General features: G+C 45.0%; 1 long non-coding RNA gene across 1 annotated transcript; it reads right to left on the bottom strand.

Annotated features, from left to right (window-relative positions):
* Positions 1–822: 822 nt before the first annotated feature.
* LOC307226443 lies at positions 823–10528 on the bottom strand. The gene is made up of 2 exons (XR_013843425.1): positions 10379–10528; positions 823–3413 (listed from the first exon to the last, which is right to left on the bottom strand). It is a non-coding gene; the product is annotated as an uncharacterized lncRNA (long non-coding RNA).
* Positions 10529–10681: the final 153 nt, after the last annotated feature.

Below are 10681 nucleotides of genomic sequence, written 5' to 3'. Positions count from 1 at the left end.
TTCTTAAAAATGGCTGGGCCCTTGCCCTGAGCTTAGGCTAACCAAACTTACATGCCCCCTTCTCCCCTTACTTTGCTGTGAGGTAGAAATCCTCCATTAGATCGGCTGCTGCCAAGCTTTCTGTGAAAGCCCAGGGGCTGCGAGTGCGAGTGTGTGTGTGCGTTGGGGTGTATGTACGTACGTGCTGGTACTTTGTCAGTCACATTACCTGGAATAAAAGCTTCTTGTAATTAAAAGGAAAAAAATTAAAAAGTATTTATATAATGAGATACGTTACTACTTTATCCACAGAGCCCAGCTTGCACCTGGCTTCACATTATTTTGAAAAGTACAAGTTTAATGATGCTGTACTGTGTCCAACATGTGACCTGTGGACTAGGCCTGTCTTGCCTTCTCTTTTCCCCTTTCCTACCCCCACGGATCCACAGGAAGGATATGAGTGTACAGATTGGTTGCAGGGCGAAATTTGTGGTCCATGAGAGCTCTGTGAAAGGAGGTAGTGGAGGAAGAAATGGCCAGTTTTCACAGTCCACTTGTGTTAGATTTTTAGTTCTGCTGGGTGAAATGTTTTCTGAGACTGGCCCCATAGATCTGCCAAATAACTACCCCAAATGGCCTCCAGCATTGAAAATTGTGTGTGGCCCAGCTAATTAAAGCTGCTGAAACGTCTTTTAGCACTGCAGGGATAGTGACTAAAAACCTAAACCCTACATAGCTCTGTTTAACATGGAGTGGCGATGACTGCCTTGTGTTGGGTTTATTAGCAAGGCAATCCAAGGTCCCACTAGGAAGCTGCACGAGCCATAGGCTGGTCTTAACTGCGCACGAGCAGAGACTTTGGGGCTTTCTCGATGGAAGTCCCACAGGGCCCCATGTGGCTGTTCAGCCGCTGACCCTGGTGCAGCTGCACTCTGTAATTCGTAACCCCTCTAAATTGGACCATCCAAGAAAATGCACTTGCAGCACGGCGTATGTTGCTATGGCAAAATGCTTGGTTTGCTTCCCCTCTGCCAAGACAAGAAACAACACCGCAAGACAAAATCGGAGCTTTAAGCCCTTTTGCTTCTTCTCAGCTGGTGGTCAGTTTTGCTGCCCAGTTTGCCAAAGGATGCTGCTGCTGCTGCTGTGCCACAAAGAAACTGCACTTGTGGGGCTGGAAATAAGTAGCGAGCTGAAGAAATCCACGTCTTAGGCGAGACTGGCTGAAGCGTCCCTCTGTGTGGTTTAATACTCTGGCCTGGCATTCTTCCAAGCAGCTTCTGTGGGTTCTGGATAATGTTAGCCCCATGTCTGCACTGGGCATGGTGCAGAGCTTTCTGCCTCTCCTATTGTAGCGAAGGAGCGGGAGTATTGGCTTTCGGCTGTGGTTGTCCAATACTAGGAAGCCCTTTCTCTGATTGGCATAGTCTGAAAGTAAGCCTGTTTTTACCCCTGGGGTTGGGCAAAGAGGTGGATGAAATATGCCTCCAATTTCTAATTCATATGATGGGTTTTGGCTGTCAGAAGTCTGAGATCTAAAGAGAGCCACTGCCATGATACTTTTTTGGCGAGGGGCAGCAGCTGGCACTAAGTTGCGGCTTTAATACTGTGCAAGCTTAAAGGGTTCCTTGTGAATGCAACTGTGCCCCTGGACTTTGGTCTGGAGCCTGAAGAAAGCATATTTCATGGTAACATTAGCTTCTCTCATTCCACTTACGATCTGAGATTCTTTCCTACAAAAGGGGGAGAGAACTTCTAAAAGCACCTGTGGTGTCAAATGTTGGGATCCTTGTTAAGTCCTTATTTCATCTTCCATCTTATTTCATCTTCCATCTTATTTCATCTTCCATCTTATTTCATCTTCCATCTTGAGAAAAGCGGAGGCCGCAAGAAGAGCTTATGCCTCCAGACTCTGAGGCTGCATCATGTATTCCAGGGCAGCCATTTTAACAGCGATGTTTTTGATCCGGTTTTGTATTTGTTTTGTGGTTCTCTTTCGCAGGCTATCTTGAAAACCTAGATTAATAAAATTTAAGAAAAGCAAAAAACCACAGTGAGCTAGACACACGATGTGATTCTGCCTGTCAGCTCCAGTTCCTGGATCTTCGTCATAAACATAGTCATAAACATGGTAGAGTTTTACATGTGTACATGTAAACACTCTCTATACGCACATGGCTGCAAGGGCCTTTTTCATGCATTTATGAGAGTTTGTCGAATAACTGCCCCCCTTCCCCGATTAAAACAGTTCCCAAAAAAATCATTTCCACTCTTAAGTGCCTGGACACACAGGAAACACTGAGGGCTGTTTCACAGATCATGTGTCGCAAAGAAGGGCCTGCTAACGAAACATGGGTGAGCCAGGATTGGACCCCCAGCTAACAGCTATATATCAGTTTGCAAAGGGTCTGTGCCATCTGTATGGCATGTTCTGAACTTTCTCCTTCCAACATCTTAAGACATAGGGTTGGGTCCAGGGGTAGTGCTCAATTGGTGGTAAAACATCAATCAGTGGAACGGAGTGAAGCAGGGTTTGGTTGTTTTTTTTTTGTAATTCCCCTTTCTACCCTACACTATGCCTATTAAATCCGTTGCACAGCAGTCAGGGCTCCTCTAGAGCAGATTTAGGGGAGGCCCCGCCCCCCTAAATTCCACTGATGGATACCTGAGTGTCAGGTAAGCTACACTGTTAGATACATACCCTGGGGAAATTGTGAGTCCGCTCGTAAGTCAAACCAAGTGGGGTGTTTCTGAGACATAATCCCAGCAGCTTTGGAGACTGTAGTCTCCTTCCCAGCCTTTCACAAAGAATGCCGTTTCCTTCCATTCCCTTGAGGTGAAATGAATGTCGTCATCTGGGTGCTGGATCTTAAACCTCCTTAAACTTGTACTTTTAAAAATGGGCCTGTGCACCTGGTCAACTCTTGCTCATAGCCTCCCGCAGTCTCAGGGTTATATGTCACTACAATTTTCATCCAAATGACAGCACACAGGACCAATCAGAGGTTAACGTGCCTTTCTCCTACGGTACCTTGATCTTTGCAAAGCTGCCTACAACAGGATTTGCTGTTTGTCACCGTCTTTCATCTGGATATTGTTTTGTCTCTTTTTCTAAAATATACATATATATATATAATGATAATGAAATGTTCTAAGCTGCAACCAACCTGTTCAGTGAATTGTAACTTTTTTAATTTGATGTTCAAGAGTGGTGTATAAAATCAAATGTGTGGATTTGTCTGAAGTGCGAGTTTTTCCGCTGCCACGCTTAACTTGTTGAGGGGACAGTGGTGCACCTCTTTATTTCTGGATGGTGGTTTGCAAACTGCACTGCTTGGGTCCAAATAGATGCTTATTCAATCCAAACAGATGGTTATTAGGCAGATAGTCTAAAGCAAAGTCTTTTTATTTCCTCAGAAGCTTTCTCTGTACATCTGTGAGGGACATACACACACACACACACACACACAGAGAGAGAGAGAGAGAGAGATTTGCAGAGTATTCCAAAGCTTCTGGAAAAAAACTGACTTTGAACTCACACGCAAGTTACAAAAAAAGAGAAAAACCCTTGACAATGTATAATTTGGCAACTGCGTATTTGAAATTGCATGCAGTTTGCATTTTTAATCCTCTTGGAAGCCTGTGGACTGCATGAGGAACCAATGCTATGGGATGCGCAGAAGACAACTTGGAAGTGTTGCTGCATTAAAGCAGTGAGTGGGATGGGGTAAACTAATGACTAATAAAGCCAGAATTGCTTCTGCTGCCTTCTATGTTTGAAAGCACGATATGCCCCATATCAGTCAGTCTTTGTTTTCCAGGATCACGTTAAACTGGCTGTTTGGTGCTTTCCAAAGTAAGGTCTGTAGCTCAGTGATAAAACACATGTGATGCATGCAAGAGTCCCCAAGTTCAATCCCTGATATATCTCCAGGTGTGGTTGGAGAAGACTTTGCTGTCTGAGGCCCTGGAGAGCTGCGGTCAATCTCTGGACAATTCTGAGCTAAAGAGAGCAATGGTCTAACTAGGTGGCTTCCTGTGTTTGCATGTGACAGAAACATAGGTTCCTGGAGTGGGTAACTTGTATGTAAAAGGTAAAGGGACCCCTGACCATTAGGTCCAGTCGTGACCGACTGGGGTTGCGGCGCTCATCTCGCTTTATTGGCCAAGGGAGCCGGCGTTTGTCTGCAGACAGCTTCCGGGTCATGTGGCCAGCATGACTAAGCCACTTCTGGCGAACCAGAGCAGCGCACGGAAATGCCGTTTACCTTCCCGCCAGAGTGGTACCTATTTATCTACTTGCACTTTGATGTGCTTTCGAACTGCTAGGTTGGCAGGAGCAGGGACCGAGCAACAGGAGCTCAACCGCCAACCTTCTAATCGGCAAGTCCTAGGCTCTGTGGTTTAACCCACAGCGCCACCCGCGTCCCCTAACTTTTATGTAGAGGTGGTCAAAACTAAGCATGGCTTTTACACTGCTGGAACAGCTGCTTCTTACTATTAAAATCTGCATACCACCCTGTACCTATAGATGTCAGGGCATTTCACAACATAAATTACAATATAAAAAACCCATAAAAAATAATAAAAATAAAACAAAGACAACCCAATAAGAAGTTTGCACCTGCCTGGAATATGTGAAATTATTATTATTATTATTATTATTATTATTATTATTATTATTATTTTATACCCCACCCATCTGGCTGGGCTTCCCCAGCGACTCTGGGTGGCTTCCATCAAACATTAAAAGCTTCTCTAAACAGGGCTGCCTTCAGATGTCTTCTAAAAGTCTGGTAGTTGTTGTTCTCTTTGACATCTGAGAAAGTTGGTGCCAGACAAACCTTTTTTTTTGGGGGGGGTGCAAATTTCAGAAGCAGGGCACCAGAATAGAGAAGGCCTGGTCTGCAGTTACTGCCTGCCTTCTGTCAAACAGAGAGGCCTAAAACTGGGTCTGCAGAGGCCGGTCTTAGCATCTAGGCAGGCTCGAGTGCTAAAATGCATTCCTTCAACCTGTGCCGTTTTTCTGGGCTGTGAGCATAAAGGTCATGCTTCTTGGATTATGGCCTGTTGTGCAAATGTAAAAGGCACAGAGGTTTTGCTGGGCAAGAAGGTGTCAGCTCTATATGGAAGAGGCTGAGAGATCCACTTCTTTCTCCTAGGCTGCTAAAAGCCAGCATTCACACTGGGTTGGGCAGGTGGCTCCTTCGTACCAGCAAGAAGCGAAGCGATGACTCACTTTGGCACCCGTGTGGGCAGGCAACTGTCTGCTTCTGCTGATGAGCGAAGGTGCACATGGAGTTCCTTACCTCTGCTTGACAGGCTGCTGCCCACACTGCATACAAACAGAGAGGGTGGCTTCAGGCAGGACAATCCTTTGCACCCAGTCAAACGCATCCTTGCTCGCTGCAGCTACGAATGGCATCTGAAAAGGATTTTGCAAAGGGATGTTGCTGTCAGGAGTTCAGCCTACACTCGAGTAGGACCCTGGCAGAGACACATGCCCGGCTGGCATGTTCTCGCCCTCCTGGTCGATCGCTTGGGAGCTTCATTAGTTTTCTTCTGCCTGAACATCACAGCGACTGATGCCAACTGCCACCGACACACTTAGGGATCCACAGAGTTTGCGCAGTTGCGTAACAGACCTCGGCAACTCAGCATTTTGGCTAATCTACTTTATTTACCTATAAACACACACAGAACACTGCAACATGGCTCCCTCTCTCTCTAGCATCAGACAGCAAAGAGAAAAAGAACAAAAGACAATAGTCCCACTTCACGGAACACAGGAACACAAACATCCTGTCTCCGTCACTTCCCATTCTTGAGTCGAAACGCACACCGTCATGTGATAGACAAAAATCCCATGACTGCAATCATAGATCAGGAATCTAACAGTGGCCAAAGCTGTAGGGGGAGATTCTTTAGAATTCCAGTTGTAGGATCATAGTCCAAATGGTCTAAGTAAGCTATGTGAGGCCTATAATAATATCATTTCCTGATTGCTCAGCTATCGCTCAGCATAATCCTCTTTGTAGCATTAAGGAAAATAGGAGTTGGACTTACAAGAAAGCATCACAATGTATCCCTAACGTGAAGCTGTCGGCAGCTCCTCCCAGATTCTGTTTTACTTGTGAAACTTCTCTGAGGAAGGAAAGGTTGATGTCCTGGTGTTTGGAGTAAAAAACAAACAAACAAAACAACTCAGCAGAATTTGGATTTATTAGTGAACCCCTGTTGGGATTTGCAATGTCACATTCGAACCCTGCCTCTCTAGTATCAGCCCAAAAGCATCTGAAACTACTGTCAGATTTGCTTCACGAAAGTACCAGATCTAAGCCTCTCCGAGAAACCCTATACATATGCATATACAAATCTATGCATCACATTTGCTATGTCAAACAATTTAAAAAATGACTTTTGTTAACACTGCACTCTTCCTTCCAATACCTGGAGCACACCCAAAATCAGTTTCATAACCCCTAATACAGTGATACCTCTGGTTGCAAACGGGATCCATTCCGGAGCCCTGTTCGCAACCTGAGCAGAACGCAACCCGCGTCTGCGTGGTCGCAATTTGCCGCTTCTGCGCATGCACGTGACGTCATTTTGAGCGTCTGCACAAGCGGCGAAACCCGGAAGTAACCCTTTCTGGTACTTCCAGGTCGCCGCGGGATGCAACCTGAAAACACTCAACCTGAAGCAAACGCAACATGAGGTAAAAAGGTAAAGGTAAAGGACCCCCTGACGATTAGGTCCAGTCGTGACCGACTCTGGGGTTGCAGCGCTCATCTTGCTTTATTGGCCGAGGGAGCCGGCGTACAGCTTCCGGGTCATGTGGCCAGCATGACTAAGCCGCTTCTGGCGAACCAGAGCAGCACATGGAAACACCGTTTACCTTCCCACTGGAGCAGTACCTATTTATCTACTTGCACTTTTACGTGCTTTCGAACTGCTAGGTTGGCAGGAGCTGGGACCAAACAATGGGAGCTCACCCTGTTGCGGGGATTCGAACCGCCGACCTCCTGATTGGCAAGTTCTAGGCTCTGTGGTTTAACCCACAGCACCACCCGTGTCACAACATGAGGTATGACTGTAATTAAAATTCACAGGACAGTCTAATCATTGTTTTTAAAAGTAAATGGCACCCCTCAAAAAAAGGAATAAAATAATTGATATGCTGCCAGTTTGCTGTTACAACACCCATACGTGACTCAACTTTTAGCATAAATTGGCCACCTAACTGTCTTTTGTAAAAGTCCTGTGCAAAATTTGGCCTGTGAGGAATTCCTCCCTGCTCCAAAGTTCTTCGGGAATCAAGGAACTATAGGGCCTTTGTCCTGGAAAGGGGCAGCCCTGATCCACCTTTTCCAGGAGGTTGTGATGCTGTGACATGGACATGTGACTCCCAACCGCAGCTCCCACCAGCGTGATGAAGCACTTTCTTCTTCAGCTTCTATCTTTGTTGCTGGGCGCTGGTTGCCAACAAGCCATCTTCATTAGAAGGGGGATGCCAAGTCACGATTAGAAGATGCTAATAATAGTCATTAGCACTGCGCAGATTAAGAGAGCACAGGCACTTGTTTGTGGCAAAGCGTGGCAAAACGGCTCTGAGACCTGCAATTATTCCCCCTCCCTGGTACAGAGACAATGCAAACGAGCAAAGCCCAGCTCGTTTAGGCCTGTGTCTCGATCAGCTTGGGTCTCTTTCGCACACCGCGCAGCAAAAGAACAGGGCTTGCCATGGCGTGTACAGAGTAAAGAGACACAAGATCCATAGTTTGGTAATGGAGCATGTATGTGCTTTGAAAGCAGAAAGGCTGGGCCTCACTTAACCAAACCCATCTGCGGAAGTGCTACACAAGGACTTCTGCTGGTGCAATGGGGTTTCCTCGTCTCTACTCACTTAGTGCCCCCTTAAATTGGCTCTGGAGGATGTGGTGGGGCAGCCCCTGAACACTGCACATGGGGAAGGGGTGGGGTGTTCTTTTTTTAATATAATTTTTTATTAGTTTTTTTTAACATTATCATTTTCAACAGTAATTAAACAATTTTTTACATCTTATTCAAATTTTTGACTTCCATCAATCCTGTCTGAAAATTTTCCAATCTAATCTCTCAGTATGCATTTCTTATCTTCCCTATTACATTTCAAACTCATAACCAATATCTCTGTCTTTTTCTACTTTGTAACACTTCTTATATTTCTCCTTACAAAACTTCTTGTAGTCCTACTAGCATAATTTGTTGATTACAGTTGCTCTTAAAATAATTCATATACTTCTTCCAATCTTCTGTAAATCTCTGGTCCCGCAGGTTTCGAATCCTTCCTGTCATTTTGTCCAATTCTGCATAATCCATTAATTTCGTCTGCCATTCGTCTTTCATCGGAATTTCTTCTTGTTTCCATTTCTGGGCTAACAATACTCTTGCCGCAGTTGTTGCATATAAAAACAATTTAACATCTTGCCTATTAATGTCCTGACCTATAACACCAAGTAAAAATACTTCTGGTTTTGTAAAAAATGTATATTTCAACATCTTTTTCATCTCATTATATATCATTTCCCAGAAGTTCTTTAGTTTTTTACATTCAGGGGTGGGGTGTTCTATCTGGCAAGTGGATACGCTTGCGCAGACGGAACATTTGTAATAGAGTGATGCTGAACTCCACCTCATGGTCTCTGGTTCAAGCCCTGATGTCTCCAGGTAGTGTTGATGCTGAGCTAGGTAGATCAGCAGTCTGACATGTGAGGCAGCTTCCTGCGGTCCGTAGCCAATCACGGTTCCCTGCAAAATGCATCAGTGACATATGTGTTTGCAAATATACCATTGTGCTCACGTTCATTAGAATAATGCTCACACTTATTTTATACTGGCCTGAAATGCACTGTAGAAGGGAGAAGTTTAGAAATAATTTAAATTAATAATTGCTTCATTCCCCTCTCCCTTATAGGCTTATAAAAAAAAATATTTTTGAATTTATCAGAAAGGTTTTTATGCTTCTTTTCGTTTACAGAAAGAAATGCCAAAGCAGTTCACACAATAAATACCAAAGAGAGAGAGAGAGAGAGAGAGAGAGAGAGAGAGAGAATGCATAAAGCTAATTATATCCAATGCTAGGCATTGATTTCAATGGGTCTGATTGGGGTGTGACTTAGCTGTTACCCAGTCAATAAAAAGGTCAAAACAACTAAGGACTGCTTTGTGTTACCTTATATTATATGTTTATATTATCCTATATTTACTTTCTTGGGCTCCATGATTACTGCAGATGGTGACAGCAGCCACGAAATTAAAAGACGCCTGCTTCTTGGGAGAAGGGCAATGACAGGCCTAGACAGCATCTTGAGAAGTAGAGACATCACCTTGCCAACAAAGGTTCGTATAGTTAAAGCCATGGTTTTCCCAGTAGTGATGTATGGAAGTGAGAGCTGGACCATAAAGAAGGCTGATCGCCAAAGAATGGATGCTTTTGAATTATGGTGCTGGAGGAGACTCTTGAGAGTCCCATGGACTGCAAGAAGATCAAACCTCTCCATTCTGAAGGAAATCAGCCCTGAGTGCTCACTGGAAGGACAGATCCTGAAGCTGAGGCTCCAAGACTTTGGCCACCTCAGGAGAAGAGAAGACTCCCTGGAAAAGACCCTGATGTTGGGAAAGATGGAGGGCACAAGGAGAAGGGGAAAGACAGAGGACGAGATGGTTGGATAGTGTTTTCGAGGTTACCAGCATGAGTCTGACCAAGCTGCGGGGGGCAGTGGAGGACAGGAGTGCCTGGCGTTCTCTGGTCCATGGTGTCACGAAGAGTCGGACACGACTAAATGACTAAACAACAACAAATATTTATATAACAAGTTTATATTGCATAAAGGATATAATAATAATAATAATAATAATAATAATAATAATAATTTTTATTTATACCCCGCTCTCCCCAGCCAAGGCTGGGCTCAGGGCGGCTAACAAGCAGTAATAAAAACAAGTTGAATGAATACAACTTAAAAACAAGATTAAAATACAAGATTAAAATATTGAAACGTTAAAATATTAAAATGCAGCCTCATCCAGGAGGAGAAAGAAAAAAGAAACAAGAATTATATTATATTATATTATATTATATTATATTATATTATATTATATTATATTATATTATATTATATTATATTATATTATATTATATTATATTATATTATATTATATTATGGAACAGCAACAAACTTCTCTGCTTGCCTCTTTAAGGACTGTAAGTATTCCACAGCAAATATAACCCACGGCGGGTCCGGCAACGTCACCCTTTCATCTCCGACACGCCCCCACCCAGGCCGCGCCCCCTCTCATGGTGACGTCTGAGGCCCGCAGCGACTACGCCACACGCGCACACTCTCCTTCTCCTAACCGTAATTGAAGTGCCGCTGGAGGTCACGTGCGAGGGGACGTAGCCCGGCTCCTCCTCCTCCATCTCCTCCGGAGGTAAGAGTCACGTGGGGGGCAGGAGAGCGGCGGCGGCGGCAGAAAAGAAGCTTCTTACGAGAGCCTTTCTCTCTCTCCCCCCCTCCCTCTGGGATCACGTGGGAGGGGATGAGCCGGCGTGATTGGCGGGGGGGGGGGGGAGAGCGTTGTGCGTACATGCGTGCGTGAGAAGGAGAAGCGGCGCGATGCTGCCGCCCGCCGTACGGCGCACGCGCGGGGGGGGGGGCGG

This window comes from Podarcis cretensis (genome assembly GCF_951804945.1).
Source record: "Podarcis cretensis genome assembly, chromosome: 11".
Lineage (NCBI taxonomy): Eukaryota > Metazoa > Chordata > Lepidosauria > Squamata > Lacertidae > Podarcis > Podarcis cretensis.
This window is presented reverse-complemented; position numbering and strand designations above follow the sequence as displayed.